Source organism: Schistocerca piceifrons, chromosome 1 (genome assembly GCF_021461385.2).
Source record: "Schistocerca piceifrons isolate TAMUIC-IGC-003096 chromosome 1, iqSchPice1.1, whole genome shotgun sequence".
In the NCBI taxonomy this organism is placed as follows: Eukaryota; Metazoa; Arthropoda; class Insecta; order Orthoptera; family Acrididae; genus Schistocerca; species Schistocerca piceifrons.
In genome coordinates this window covers 173,072,695-173,088,889 of record NC_060138.1, presented here as the reverse complement: position 1 = coordinate 173,088,889, position 16,195 = coordinate 173,072,695, and the positions used below count along the sequence as shown (strand labels likewise).

General features: G+C 45.7%; 1 protein-coding gene across 1 annotated transcript in view; it reads right to left on the bottom strand.

Moving 5' to 3' along the window:
- LOC124784259 (G protein-coupled receptor kinase 1) overlaps positions 1–16,195 on the bottom strand; it is a 1,113,962-nt gene that overhangs the window by 549,643 nt on the left and 548,124 nt on the right. The gene's annotated exons all lie outside the window — the stretch shown is intronic.

Sequence of the window (16,195 nt, the reverse complement as noted above, 5' to 3'; positions counted from 1 at the left end):
AAAGGACGGTGAAACAGACTAATCAAGAGGACTCAGGCACGCTGCAACAACACTGGCGTGTTCGATTAAAACTATATGTGCGGCTGAAATAGGTAGACAGTGACAGAGAAACAAAATCAAACCTAAAGATTTTTTGAAAGATATCAATGTCCCTGAGCCGTGCGCAACTCGTGTTCGTGCCGTTTATTAACTGACATCTTGTCTTTGCAGTACCGCCGTCCCATTCCTTATTCGATTTACTGGCATCACTAAGTTGCTGGCCTGCCTGCCCGTGAGTGGCAGCAGCAGCGCTATCGATAAGAGTACTGTCGTACTATCTTTGGAGACACTGCTAGTATTTCCGGGTCGTGGTGTGCGGTAAGTTCAGTAGGGATGGAGCTCAGTGAGGTCTGGACAGCCAGCACTCGTCCGACGGAAGCAGACTTGAGCGACGACGACCGCCGGTTGGTCGTCTCATCGGGCGATGTGTATTTGGTCTTCCGACCGCTTCTGGGCCCCTTCTATTGATCATCTTGTGGGTCTTGGGTCGGTTTCTTCCTTGTGCAGTGATGTCGGACGGCCAAAGGGCAAGTGTTCCCTCTGCATGGTTGGGTCCGAACCAGTGTCTCCGGGTCGACGTGTGTCCGAGTTGCGAACGGACATCAAGGGAGGCAGGACGGGGAAGCAGTGAGGTCCGGACAGCCATGACTCGCCCGACCGTTGCCGACACACATGTCTTGAGTGGGGACGACCTTAGTTGGTCGTTCGGTCGGTAGTCTCATCGGACGACGTGTGTTTGATCGCCGATCGCTTCTGGGTTCCTGTGTGTGTCGACGTGATTCGTCCTGGTTGTTCCCCAGTGGCTAGCTTTAGTATTGTTCGAGTTGCTTGTGGAAGTGTTTCTGCGGAACCGTGTGTAGTTTGTGGTTTTGACTGACCAGTTATTGTAACGCTGTCAGCGTGTTGGATGCAGTGAGTCGGTTGGGACGGAGCAGCAAGCAAATCTCCACGGCGCGATCCCGGGCGGGGCCCCTGGCGGGGTGCACGCGCTGTCGGATCGTGAGGCACTAGCTGCGAGAGCGACAAGTTCGTTGCCCGCTTAACCTGGACGCTGAAGTTGAGTGATCAGTTAATCTGTTCTTAAACTTCAATTATTATGACACCTCTTCGTTCACTTGCGGGTTGTTGCCCCCGTGGCCGTTCGGGCTAGCAGCATCGTATGATGTGTTGGAGTCGGCGAAATCTTGCAACTGTCTTCCTATGTTGTGATTAATTATTAAATTGACTGTGACTTATCAGTGAAGTGCACCAGTGGTATTTTCTGCCCTGTGGCCATTAACGCTCCAGTAACCTGCCCTGGTCGTTAGCGTGGTTTGTAGGCAGTGTTCCTCGTCTTCTTGCTGCTGTCCAGCACGGCGTGTAGTTCGACAGCCTTTTAAGCTGTTTGGTTCATATTTGCTTAGAGTGGCTATTGTTCCCCTGGCTGTTTTTAGACGCTCCAATTACTGGAGGCGTAGTGCTGTTACTGTTCTCGTACTCGGCCGATATTCTCCATCATTATGGCATTGGTCGGACGGAAGGGAATTGGTTAAATTGTTGGTCGGTCGTTGGGCTGTCCCTAGTTTCGGTTGCCATCCCATTACCTAACTTCAATTCTTGGCTGCCTGCCTCACCTCACCTTACTTTTGAGCTACCAGGTAGACCCTGGGAACTTTCTTCTGAGCACCATTTGTTCTGTTTGTTTTAAATTGTGATTTTCATTTTAGTTGAAGTATTGTGCGAGGCCTTTGGCTATGTATTAATTCAGTTTTTTTTTAAATTTTATATGAAGGCCTTCAGCAGTGTTAAATTAAAATTTTGAGCATTGATTATTTTAGAAAAACTTTTTTTAATTCTTAGAAATTGTTCTATCTGAAATTGTTTGTAATCCAGGCCCTAAGCCGAGGATTTGCGTGAACCCCCTTAATAAGGACTTCAGCTGTGTGTATTCTCTAAAGGAAAATTTTTAATAAGATGCAATGGGTTTATTGTAAATTATTTACCGGACTTGTAGTTCAGGCATTCAGCCGCTGTTTCAAATTTGTTTGTGGCCTTCAGCCGTGCAATAAGTTAATCAGGCTTTGTAGGTTTAAAACGAAATTTTCTTGCTTAGAAAAAATTGTTTATTAATGTGCCTTAATTATAGTTGTCCTTCAGAGGTGTAGCGTACGCCTTCAGCCCACAAAGCATCTCACGTTCTCTTCAGCTGTATTGTGTAATTGTCATCTTTTAAGCTGATGTGTAAATAAGTGGTTCTTAGAAAAATAAAGTTGTATGTTTGATTGTGCCACTCAGAATAAGTGTTTACGGCCCCTTCCACAACCTCAACATTATCCTGTGTGCTTTCTGACTACCTACCAATTAGGTCTCAGTCCCCTATACCTGTTAAAACCATTCATTCATAAAATCCGCTATTGCAAAACCGGCCGTTTAACGATTTACAAGTGAGTGCAGACAAAATTTTATGCATCATGCCATGCTAAAATTTAGAAATATATATGAACTGTACACTATCTACTCAAAAGTATCCGCACGCTCCTATCTAATGCGGAGTTGACCACTAGATGTCACGAGAGGCGGGGAGTCATCGTGGTAACAGCAGGGGAAGTCGGGCAGGAGAGCTCAGTGACCTCCAGCGTTGGCTCCTCACTGGATGTCAACTGAATAGCAGATTCCGTCCGATCATTTAAACACTTCTAGAGCTGCACAACTCGACTGTTGGTGACCTGTTTGTGAAGTGGGAATGCGAAAGACGAACCACAGCTAAAGCAACATCAGGCAGACCTACGTACGTACTGACGGAAAGGGACCGTCAAGTACTGCGGAGGGCGGTTGTAAGATATCGCGTGACATAAGCGGAAGCAATCGCTCGTGACTTCCAAGTTGCTACCAGCGGTACAGCCACCACAATCACTGTGGGTACGGAGGGGTGCAGTGGGCGGCAGCCCCTCGTACGGCACACATTTCTGCAGTCAAAGCATAGCGAATGCTTGAGGTGGTGCAACGAACGACGCCACTGCACAGCGGATGACTGAAAACGATGAATCACGCTATTCGCTGTGCCAATACGATGGGAGGGTTTGGGTTTCGCGAAAACCGGGAGAACGTCACTTACTTGCCACCGCGTGTAGTGCGAACAGTGAAGTGCGGAGGAAGTGCTGTGTTGTTATTTTATGTTATATGGGTGTTTTTCGGGTTCAGGGTGAGGGCTCCCTCATTGCGCTTAAGAAAACGCTAAATGCGTAGGGTAGCTGAACAATTCTGGTGACGATGGGTGTTGTAGCATAACAATTCATCCTGCCGCAAAGCAGCGTCTCAGAGGCGCTGATCTGTGGACGACAACATTCCTAAAATGGACTGACGCTCAGAGTTCCGACCTCAAGCGAATGAACATCTCTGGGGTGAGTATGAACGTCGACGTCTCTCTAGACCCCAACATCCGTCCTCTTCGGTTTCGGCCCTTGGGAAAAGCAAGGCTGCCATTCTTCCAGAAACACTGAGTCATCTCAATGAAAGTGTCCCCAGCAGAGTTCAAACCGTCATGTGGGCGAAGAGTGGACACACCTCATATCGGCGTCCGTATACTTTTCATCGTATACTGTGTATGATTGACGCCAGTGAAACTGAAGGTTTGACAGTCATAGTGCTCTTCAGGTTCTGTCGAGGAGGTAGCCGGAACCAAGCATGTACTTCTTACTCTAGTGCGTCGAAGGGTACGTCCCGATAGCCTTAAGACTGTCGTTATTTGGTGCAAAAAAATGGTTCAAATGGCTCTGAGTACTATGCGACTTAACTTCTGAGGTCATCAGTCGCCTAGAACTTAGAACTACTTAAACCTAACTAACCTAAGGACATACACACATCCATGCCCGAGGCAGGATTCGAACCTGCGACCGTAGCGGACGCGCGGTTCCAGACTTATTTGGTGCAGCTGTGCAGGTACAGGAAGGCAATACAACCACATAACGTCTTTAATTTTCAGGGAACACTTTATGGGGATGCGTATTAGTGCGATCCCCTCGATCAGCTGTATGCGCGTATGTGAAATTCTCGTGTTACATGTATCTGTAGAGGAATGTTTACCAACATGAAATTACTAATGCATTGTACATTAACAGTAAAACAGATCTCATTGATGGAGCCTCCTATTAATAGCTAAAATTGCACTTCACGGTCACGTACTTTTTATTAAGTGGAAGTATGTTATAGCGCTGTTGTTTTGAATGCGAAGCACTATAGGCGATCTTTTCTCCGAAGTTTTCCAACACCTCATTCATCTACACGAAGTGGTGCGAAGCGTGGCAATTGCTTCTTCTCGTTCACTTTTTCTGCCCGTCAATTGCAGCAATGCCACACACAATTTGTATCATGTAGGTAAAGATTCCATCCACTATCTCGTAGCGTTCACACAGGAAATTTGTGTTATTTACATGTAGGTCAAAGTCAATCAACTTGGGGCAGAGACAACATACGAACGGAATCTACGAGTCATGTTACTCGTGTCATTGACAACAGCCGTTGTCTGTGTTACCATGTAGGACGACACAGCCCTATATTGACTTGTGATGTTTAATCCCTTTTTATGCTGTAAAAAAGAGTGTTTTCGAAAATTCCCGTTACAAACTTCTAGGATTTGTACAGGGCGGAAAGGGACGGGGGAAGAGTATATAATATTTTGAGTAGGAACCCATCTACGGAGAAGTACCGTTTTCCTTCTACAACGGAAATGTTTAGCTCATCCACATCTGCTGGAGGAAATGAATTAGGCATGACCCAGTACAATTATTAGGTAACAACTGGAGAGTCAACATAACGAAACATCCAATTATCACTTAAGTACATTTGTTTGTGTTAACTTAAACATTACGTGTTTACCTTATTCCGAAACAAAAAAGAACCAAGCATATTGTACGTACAGAAAAGTACTGATGTACTACAACAGTGACGCTCTGTGGCGACCAGCAACGTTTTTACAGACATTGTACCTACGAAACATGTTTTTGCACGCAAGACACACACACTCGGTCCCACCTGGTGTCTCTGAAACTCTTAGTGCAGCGGCCAGAACTCTTGCCAACAGATCTTCCTCTGTCCCTCCAGGGGTCTCGTAAATTAAACTTTGCATTCGATCCCACACGCAATAGTACCTAGGAGCTACATCCGGCGATTGCGACGGCCACGCGGGTGGACCACCTCGGCCTGTCCATCTTTCAGCACATTGTCCGTTGACTCGTCTCCGAGGCGCACGTCAGGTGGTGCACCATCATGCTGAAACCACATTTCTTGATGGAAATTCAGTGCCAAATCTTCCAAAAACGAGTCCAATACGTTTTGAAGGAACATCAGGTTTACAGGGCAAGTTAGGAGTGGAAGGGTGTATAGCCCAATCACATGAGCGTCCAGAATACCTGCTCACACGTTAATACCAAATCGGCGTTGAAATCCCTGAACATGCGTGGCACGAGGGTTTTCGTCTGCCCAAACATAGCTGTTTCGCGAATTCAGGACACAGTTTCAAGTGAACTTATATGTATCTGTGAACATAACTCGATGAGGAAACAGGGATGTGTCGATGCAGCGGTGGAGGAACCACGTGCAGTAGGCAACGCGTTGTGAAAAATTGGCTGGACCCATAGCGTGTACCTTCTGCAAATGGCACGGATGTAATTTATGCTCACGCTTGCCATGGAGCACCACAGTCCTGCCTCCTCATGTTGAAGATACCTGTTTCTCGGATCCGCTACGTAACTTGGGTAACAAGTTTGTGCGATGGCGTGCTACATGGCGGGAAACGTTCGTGATATAGCTCTTCCCTTACCTCGAACTTCGCCATACACAAGGAGCAAGTCTGTATATTCCGGGAACCTGTACCGAACCATGTTTAGTGTACAGGAGACGCATAGCACTGAATAGGGCTCACAGCAAAGCAGACGTTAATTGACGTCAGGCGACCGTTTGACGTAGTATACATCATCCTGTCTACCGTACTGCATACCAGGACAAGCAACTCTGAGACTTTTCTCTTTCCCTCAGCAGACGTGGACGCGTTAAACATCTGAAATGAAATACTCGTAGAACGGAAACGGTAACTTTCCGGACGTGGGTTCCTATTCAAAAAAAATTATGTAATCATTTCCCTCTACAAGTCTTAGAAGTTCGTAACAGGAGTTTCTAAGCACCCTGTAGAATAGAAATTTGTGTGTTAATGTTGACACACTGAGAATTTGTTGTACATACTGTTGTACCCCCATTATGTTTTCCTTGATACGTTACACACTAAGGAGCCAAATAAACTGGTACACCTGCCCCAACGAGCACGCAGAAGTGCCGCAACACGACGTGGCATGGACTCGAAAAATGTCTGAAGTAGTGCTGGAGGGAACTGACACCATGAATCCTGCAGGGCTGTCCATAAATCCGTAAAGAGTACGAGGGGGTGGAGATCACTTCAGAACAGCACGTTGTAAGGAATCCCAAATATGCTCAATAATGTTCATGTCTGGTGAGTTTGGTGGCCAGCGAAAGTGTTTTAAACTCAGAAGAGTATTCCTGGAGCCATTCCGTAGCAATTCTGCACGTGTGGGGTGTCGCACTGTCCGTCGGAATGCACAATGGACATAAATGGACGGACAGGATGCTTACGACGTGTCACTTATCAGAGTCATACCTAGACATATCAGGGGTCCCATACCACTCCAACTGCAGACGCCCACACCATAACAGAGCCTCCACCAACTGATCGGTCTCCTGCTGACACGCAGAGTCCATGGGTTCATAAGGTTGTCAACATAACCGTACACTTCCAGCCACTGGATACAATTTGAAATGAGACTCGTCCGGCGAGGCAACCTGTTTCCATTCATCAACAGTCCAATGACGATGCTGACGGGAGCAGGCGAGGCATAAAGCTTTGTGTCGTGCAGTCATCAAGGGTACACGATTAGGCCTTCGGCTCCGAAAGCCCATATCGATGATGTTTCGTTGATGGTTCGCACGCTGATACTTGTTGATGGCCTAGCTCCAGCAATTTGCGGAAGGGTTGCACTTCTGTCACGTTGAACGATTTTCTTCAGTCATCGTTGGTCCCATTATTGCAGGATATTTTTCCGGCCGCAGCAATGTCGGAGATTCGATGTTTTACCGGATTCCTGATACGGTACACTCGTGAAATGGTCGTACAGGAAAATTTCCCACGTCATCGCTACCTCGGGAATGCTGTGTCCCATCGCTCGTGCGCCGACTATAACACCACGTTCAAACTCAATTAAATCTTGATAACCTACCGTTGTAACAGCATTAACCGATGTAAGAACTGCGCTAGACACTTGTTTTATTTAGTGCCGTATTCTGCCTGTTTACATATCTCTGTATTCGAATACTCATGCCTATACCAATTTCTTCGGCCCTTCAGTGTAGCTTGGTAAGGCTTGACTGAGGCACGTTACAGGAAATTGCAGTAGCACAATTAAATTAATTGCGGCCAAAAGAGGGAATGGCGTCATTTAAAGGATTTACAGAGGCTGTAGACCGGAATTAGAAGAAGTTAACAGTTTGGCGGTCACCGCTTAAAGCTGTGTGGTTGCTCTTCATACAGACTTATTCCTAGTCTGCAAACGCAAGGAGAGTGTCATAGGGCATTGAGTTATATTTTGTTCCTGTGATATTCATCAGAATTGGAAGAGACGTCAGAAGATGTCATTGAACGAAGAGAGCGCGCGTAACGATGCAAGTAGCCACGAGGGCACTTTTGCCGTCTACAGGATGAGCCGGCAAGGTGAGTCTGGCGCCAGTCCCGCGTCAGCTGCCCGCTGATCTGTTAGCGGTTCGCCAAACGGCTGCTAATGACGGCCAATGATCGGCCAGTTAGCTGCGGTTAGACCGCGCCACACTTGGACAGTCCGGGCGGGACGAGCGGCCAAGCTGCGCCAGGTGAGGCGACGTCACACCGCGGGCAAACATTCCATCTCGCTCACCATGTCGCTCGCAGTACGAGACACTTCGGTCTCTAATCTTATGTACAGAGAACAGACCGAGCTTGCATATAGCCACAAACTAACGAAACTGCTGTCGTGTATATAAATTAAGTACACCACACTAGTCGAAACATTTCCTCACATATGGGATATCTCGGTGTCGCCATTCATTCACTGATGAGCCTATCCCGTAGACTCCCAATCCGCGGGGTGCTGACTCCTACGTTTCACACACAGTTCCAAATGGACGCCAGGCATGAAACTTACTGGCAGATTAAAACTATGTGCCTGACCTAGACTCGAACTCGGGACCTTTGCCTTTCGCGGGCAAGTGCTCTACCGACTGAGCTACCCAAGCACGACTCACGACCTTTCCCCACGGCTTTACTTCCACCAGTACCTCGTGTCCTACATTCCAAATTTCACAGCAGCTTTCCATTCTGGAAGCGTTCCCCAGGCTATGACAGAACCATGTCTCTGCAATATCCTTTCTTCCAGGAGTACTAGTCTCGCAAGATTTGCAGGAGAACTTCTCTATGAATTTTTATAGGGAGGAGACGAGGTACTGACAGAAATAAAGCTATGCGGTCGGGTCTTGAGTCGTGCTTGGGTAGCTCATCCGATAGAACACTTGCCCACGAAAGACAAAGGTCCCGAGTTCGCATCTCCGTCCGGCACACAGTTTTAATCTACAATGAAGTTTCATATACTCCGCTGCAGAGTGAAAAATTTTATTCTAGGGACGCCAGATATTTTCTATGGAATAAAGATCAAGTGATTTAGCAATCCAGTTCAGATGCGATACGGTGTCTTAGCGCTTTTCGAAGCAGCAATGTACGTATGCAGCTCTGTGCACACAGCTGAGGGCATCTAGCAAGACTTGAGTGTCTACGGCATACTCATCACGAAGCTGGAGAAGGAACGTCAACACTTCGTCGTCGAGAATCTTGAAATGTGCATCCTGGTTCGTGTTCACGGAAACACGCGCGAGTGGGCCCAAGTCATGGCGAGAAACGACCCCAAAAGACAGAAAGCCACCACCGGATTGAATGACACCCTCCACATATTGCTGGTTAATAACTATGAGCAATGGCCTTCAGCGCGATACCAGACTGAAAATGTCCATTGCTTGTAGTTACCTTCGCAGTGTTCGCGCGAAAACTTGTTGTCATGGAACTGCATTCACCAACACCGGAAATACCTGTCATGTCTGAAACTGTATTTCACTGACAAGGGGCAACACTCTTCTCCAGTTCCTATCGGTTAGGGTATTTTTACGACAACCGCTCATTACGCCTTGGTATGATCGTACATACCTGTGACTGGTACACCATTCCTTGTAGAGACGTTGCAAAGTATGCGTTGATACACCACGAAATCGGTCAAAGTCATTCACGATTTGGTCGTGCAACGTGCAGATAGTAGAGCTCCTTTGTGTCATTCAGTCACATCCTCACGTCGATCGAATTTGTTGCACTGATTGCACACAACCGACTGACAGTTACACATAATTTCACCAATATGACTTACCTCAGCTGTGAAAGCCCACGTAACACTCTCGTCCTAGTTCTGCAGTATATACAGCCCCCCAAATCCACCTGTTTGCTATTTTAAATGGTGACTAATACATCTCCATTGAGCTTATTACATGTATTTTGCGTTCCAAGAGGGATACGCAACTACAAGTTGTAGTTGTTGTTGTTGTCTTCAGTCCTGAGACTGCTTTGATACTACTCTATCCTGTGCAAGTTGCTTCATCTCCCAGTACGTACTGCAGCCTACATCCTTCTGAATCTGCTTAGTGTATTCATCTCTTGGTCTCCCTCTACGATTTTTGCCCTCCAACACTAAATTGGTGATTCCTTGATGCCTCAGAACATGTCCTACCAAGCGAGCGCTTCTTCTAGTCAAGTTGTGCCACAAATTCCTCTTCTCCCCAATTCTGTTCAATATCTCCTCATTAGTTATGTTCTCTTCCCATCTACAGCATTCTTCTGTCACATCACATTTCGAAAACTTCTATTCTCTTCTTGTCCAAACTATTTATCGTCCATGTTTCACTTCCATACATGGCTACACTCCATACAAATACTTTCAGAAACAACTTCCTGACACATCTATACTCGATGTTGACAAATTTTTCTTCTTCAGAAACGCTTTCCTTGCCATCATCAGTAATTTTGCTCCCCAAATAGCAAAACTCCTTTACTACTTTAAGTATCTCATTTCCTAATCTAATTCCCTCAGCATCACCCGCGTTAACTCTACTACATTCCATTATCATCGTTTTGCTTTTGTTGATGTTCATCTTATACCCTCCTTTCAAGACACTGTCCATTCCGTTCAACTGCTCTTCCAAGTCCTTTGCTGTCGCTGACAGAATTACATCGTTATCGGCGAACCTCAAAGTCTTTATTTCTTCTCCATGGATTTTAATACCTACTCCGAATTTTTCTTTTGTTTCCTTTACTGCTTGCTCAATATACAGTTGAATAAAATCGGGGAGAGGCTACAACCCTGTCTCACTCCCTTTCATGTCCCTCGACTCTTGCAACTGCCATCTGGTTTCTGTACAAATTGTAAATAGCCTTTCGCTCCCTGTTTTTACCCCTGTCACCTTCACAATTTGAAAGAGAGTATTCCAGTCAACATTGTCAAAAGCTTTCTCTAAGTCTACAACTGCTAGAAACGTAGGTTTGCCTTTTCGTAATCTAGCTTCTAAGATAAGCCGCAGGGTCAGTATTGCCTGACGTGTTCAAACATTTTTGAGGAATCCAAACTGATCTTCCCCGAGGTCGGTGTCTACCAGTTTTTCCATTCGTCGGTAAAGAATTCGCGTTAGTATTTTGCAGCCGTGACTTATTAAACTGATAGTTCGGTAATTTTCACATCTGTCAACACCTGATTTCTTTGGGATTGGAATTATTATATTCTTCTTGAAGTCAGAGGGTATATCGCCTGTCTCATACATTTTGCTCATCAGATGGTAGAGTTTTGTCATGACTGGCTCTCCCAAGGCCGTCAGTAGTTCTAATGGAATGTGATCTACTCCCGGGGTCTTGTTTCGACTTAGGTCTTTCAGTGCTCTGTCAAACTCTTCACGCAGTATCATATCTCCCATTTCATCTTCATCTACCTCCTATTTCCATAATATTGTCTTCAAGAACATCACCCCTGTATAGACCCTCTATATACTACTTCCACCTTTCTGCTTTCAATTCTTTGCTTAGAACTGGGTTTCCGCCTGAGCTCTTGATATTCATACAAGTGGTTCTCTTTTCTCCAAAGGTCTCTTTAATTTTCCTGTAGGCAGTATCTATCTTACCCCTAGTGAGGTAAGCCTCTACATCCTTACATTTGTCCTCTAGCCATCCCTGCTTAGCCATTTTGCACTTCCTGTCGATCTCATTTTTGAGACGTTTGTATTCCTTTTTGCCTGCTTCATTTACTGCATTTTTATATTTTCTCCTTTCATCAATTAATATTTCTTCCGTTACCCAAGGATTTCTACTAGCCCTCGTCTTTTTACCTACTTGATCCTTTGCTGTTTTCACTATTTCATTCCTCAAAGCTACCCATTCTTCTTCTACTGTATTTCTTTCCCCCATTCCTGTCATTTGTTGTTTTATGCTCTTTCTGAAACTCTGTACAACCTCTGGTTCTTTCAGTTTATCCAGGTCCCATCTCCTTAAATTTCCACCTTTTTGCAGTTTCTTCAGTTTTAATCTACAGTTCATAACCAATAGATTGAGGTCAGAGTGCACATCCGCCCCTGGAGATGTCTTACAATTTAAAACCTGGTTCCTAAATCTCTGTCTTACCATTATATAATCTATCTGAAACCTGCCAGTGTCTCCAGGTTTGTTCCATGTAGACAACCTTCTTTCATGATTCTTGAACCAAGTGTTAGCTATGATTAAGTTATGTTCTGTGCAAAATTCTACCAGGCGGCTTCCTCTTTCATTTCTTACCCCCAATCCATATTCACCTACTACGATTCCTTCTCTTCTTTTTCCTACTATCGAATTCCAGTTACCCATGACTACAAGAATTACCCTTTAATTCTGCAGCAGAGTGTACAGTGTTTTTAAAACTACGTGTCCAGCTAGTACTCGAACCTAGAATCCAGCCTTAGGCCAGGCGCGGCCGACATTTCGACGCTGATCACGGCTGGCACATTTCCCCCACTGCCACGCCACGCTGTCTCAGCATGGGGGGAAACTGCGAACGCGCCGCATTTAAACTGCAATCCGGCAATTCAACCACGCTGTGTACGACTTAGTTTTATATTTCACATTTCTCTACAACATGAATCACGAACAAAACAAATTTCCAATATTACTGCATTATTTTTGGAGCACTGAAGACATAAAACTTTTATCTGGTACAAACTATAGGCATATGGACAGAGGCAAGAGATTCGCAGATTATCTGATGCAGGTTTCCGCGTATTTGTGACTTATTTTTAGAATCGAAATATTGTAGCACTTCTGCAACATCATTATGGAGACGTGGAAACTACCTGAGAAAAGCAATGTACAATGCAATTACTGTGGGGAGGGTTCAGTCAAGTCTACTTGAAATGCGAGGTTTGCATCCAATCCGGATTTTTTTGTTCCTGCACTCTTTTTTTGGTTTCAACTACAGCGGGTTTTAAATCGAAAAATCGTTCCAACACACTCATATAAATACCATGTAAAATCTCCATACTCTTCGTTCAGTTCCACTGAAAACTGTTAGAACTGACACCCTACTTCAGTAATTTTACTATTCGTTCTACGCAATTCCCACATGTGCACTATGGCTGCTAATTTAGCACACAGTGCTTTTGGTATACAAAACAATGATACCCACGAGTCGATCGTTGTAAGTTTGTGCTCTTCCATTGCCAATTAAATCGTTAAATTCTTTCGATCTTGTAAAGTCCTTTTATAGCAAATTTGGTATACGCATCGCTTCTGCGAGTTCTCAATATATGTCGAAAATTGTCATCACTCTCTTCTTTCATTCCTATTCATTTTTACAGGCTTGCGGCGATATCGCTACACCGCCTCTTTCTGTGCAAAAAGCCACTGGGCCTGTGAACGTCCTTCATAACTCGAACAATTGGCGAAAGGCAAACAGCACCGACACTATGATTCCGCCGAACTGAAACGAGCTGTGCAGATCGAAAAATTCCATAGCGCAATACTAAATGGAATGTCCCACTACACCGAGTACTTCCGGAAAGGAAAGAGCAAAGCCGAAACAAACCGTGCCTTGGCCCACTCGCGGCCCGCACACTCTGCACCCGTCATGCTCATTCAAACGCGTGTGAATTCCTAAGGGACCAAACAGTTGAGGTCATCGGTCCCTTGTCTTACACGCTACTTAAACTAACTTATGCTACGAACCACACATACACCCAAGCCAGAGGGGAGGACTCGAACCTCCGGCGAGAGGAGCCGCGCAGCCCGTGTGGCCACGCGACGTGGAGTTTCGGACCCTGTGGCCGGCCCTGCCTTATGCGGACAATTCTTTTATCGAGTGAGCTATCTAGGCATAATTCACTGCTTCATTTCTGGCAGTGCCTCTTTCCTAAGTGCCACAATTTGTAAAAGCTCCCCGGCATACTTCGAACTAATTCCGCCTTGACAGTTCTCTTGGTACGAGCATTATCCGGCAAAATCAAGGTTCTGGGTACCAGCCTGGTCTGACACGTAGTTTTAATGTGTCAGCAAGGGAAAAGCTGTGGATGTATGATGCTTTATCAGATAATATTTTTCTACAATAAATGGTTCAGATGGGTCTGAGCACCATGGGACTTAACATCTGAGGTCATCAGTCCCCTAGAACTTAGAACTACTTAATCCTAACTAACCTAAGGACATCACACACATCCATGCCCGAGGCAGGATTCGAACCTGCAGCCGTAACAGTCGCGCGGTTCCAGACTGTAGCGCCTAGAACCACTCGGCCACTCCCGCCGACTTCTACAATAAAATGAAGGAGAAAAACTACAGTAAGAATTATTGTAGTCATTAATGCGAATCCTGAAAATTCTGTAGAAGGACTGCATTAGAGACGTTGGAAAGTAAGGAATATGTATATATTCTTATTTGTGTCCACAATTAAGAAGAAAAGTTTAAAGTCCGTTGAAGACGAGGTCATTTAGAAGAAGCCCAATTTTGAAATGACAAAGGATAGAGAAAGAAATCGGCGGTCCTCTTTTCAAAGGGGCCATTTTGGAATTTGGGTTAAATGATTTACGAAAATTACGAAGATCTAAACAGTCGGGCAAAGACTTGAATATAGCTCCTCCCACAAATAACAAGGTGAAATACCGAATAACACGGGAGAAAAGACAGGCGCGAACTCTTCGTAATGAAATACTAAAAACTTAACTGCTAAGGTCATCAGTCCCCAAGCTTACACACTACTTGATCTAAATTATCCTAAGGACAAACACACACACCCAAGCCCGAGGGAGGACTCGAACCTCCGCCGGGACCAGCCGCACAGTCCATGACTGCAGCGCCTTAGACCGAGGAAATACTCATTAAAAATTTAGAAACAAAAACAGTAAGGCTCATAGTCTGGTGCAGAGTTTTCTATGCGGCGATACTTCGAGTGCTCTTTCAGTGGGAGTCCAGTTTATCGAAGCAGGTTCTCTGCCTGCGTGACAACGACGACTGGACCCGTTCCGGACGAGCCTACCGAAAAATAATTTACACTGGTCACCCGAAATCTAAGGAAAGACATTGGTACCACCTTCGCTGATGAGGGACGTACACGTTAGAAACTACAGTTCTGGTACGCTGAACTGTCGTTCGAAATATTCCCAAGTGTTTCCGCGAATGGTGTCTACAGTAGATATACAATCTCAAACACTGTACCTGTAAAATAAATTCGTATCTCCGTCAGGAAGCTAATGTACGAGGGGCGTTCAGTAAATAATGCAAATTTTTTTTTCTGAAAGCAGGTCGGTTTTATTCAGGATTCCAATGCACCATAGTTTCCCCACTCTTTTGCCTACAAATTCCTATTTTTCAACATAATCTCCGTTCAGCTGCCTTCCTCCACCTTACTGGGAGGGCCTATATGCCCGCACGGTAGGACCACTCTATTGGTCAACGTATTACTGCATCATTAACCTCCCCATCATCTACGTACTGTTTTCTGCACATGAAAGTCGAAAGATGCGAGACCCAGGCTGAGGGTGGACTGGGAAGAACAGTCCAATCAAGCTTTGTGAGCTCCTCTCTGGTGCGCAAACTTTTTTGAGGCACTGCGTCACGGGGAAATAGAAGTTCGTTTGCATTTTGATGTGAAGTCGTTTCTTCAGTTTCTTGATGGTGGCACAACTCATTTCAGAGTTGATTCTTGGAAGTCATCCAACATAATATCCTCTTCAGAGTCCCACAGGACTGCCGTGACTTTATCGGTTGAGAGTGCCGCTTTGACCCTTTTTCTTCGGAGGAAAGTTGGTGTGGCGCCCCTTCATGGATTGCCGTTAAGCCGGCCGTTGTGACCGAGCGGTTTTAGGCGCTCCAGTCTGGAACCGCGCGACCGCTACGTTCGCAGGTTCGAATCCTGCCTCGGGCATGGATGTGTGTGATGTCCATAGGTTAGTTAGATTTAAGTAGTTCTAAGTTCTAGGGGACTGATGACCTCAGAAGTTAAGTCCCATAGTGCTCAGAGCCATTTGAACCATTTTTTTGGATTGCCGTCTTGTTTCCGGTTCGAAGTGATGAACCCGCTTTTCATAACGTGTGACGACGTTCGACAAAAATTGTCACGATCAGCCTCGTAAAGCGCAAGAAATTCCGTAGAGACGGTCCTGCGTTTCTCTTTTGGTCTACTGTTAGGCAGCGAGGAACGCAGCGGGCATACACGTTTGAGAACCCCAACTGCTGGACGAATATGTCGGCACTACCAACAGAAATGTCCAGTTGTGCAGCGAGGTGCATGATTGTGATTCGTCGATCGCCTCGAATGGGAGTGTCCACACGTTCCCAGACAGCAGGAGTCACAGTTGTGGGCGGCCGGTTTGCACGAGGGAGACAGATATGTGCGACCTTGTAGGGGTCATGACAGACCCTCGCCAAACTACTCACCGTACTTTTGTTAATTCCCAGGTCTCCGTAGACGCATCGCAAGCGCCCGTGAATATCTGCGATGCTCTAGTTTTTCGCCAAACGAAACTTCGGAACTTCGTGAAACTA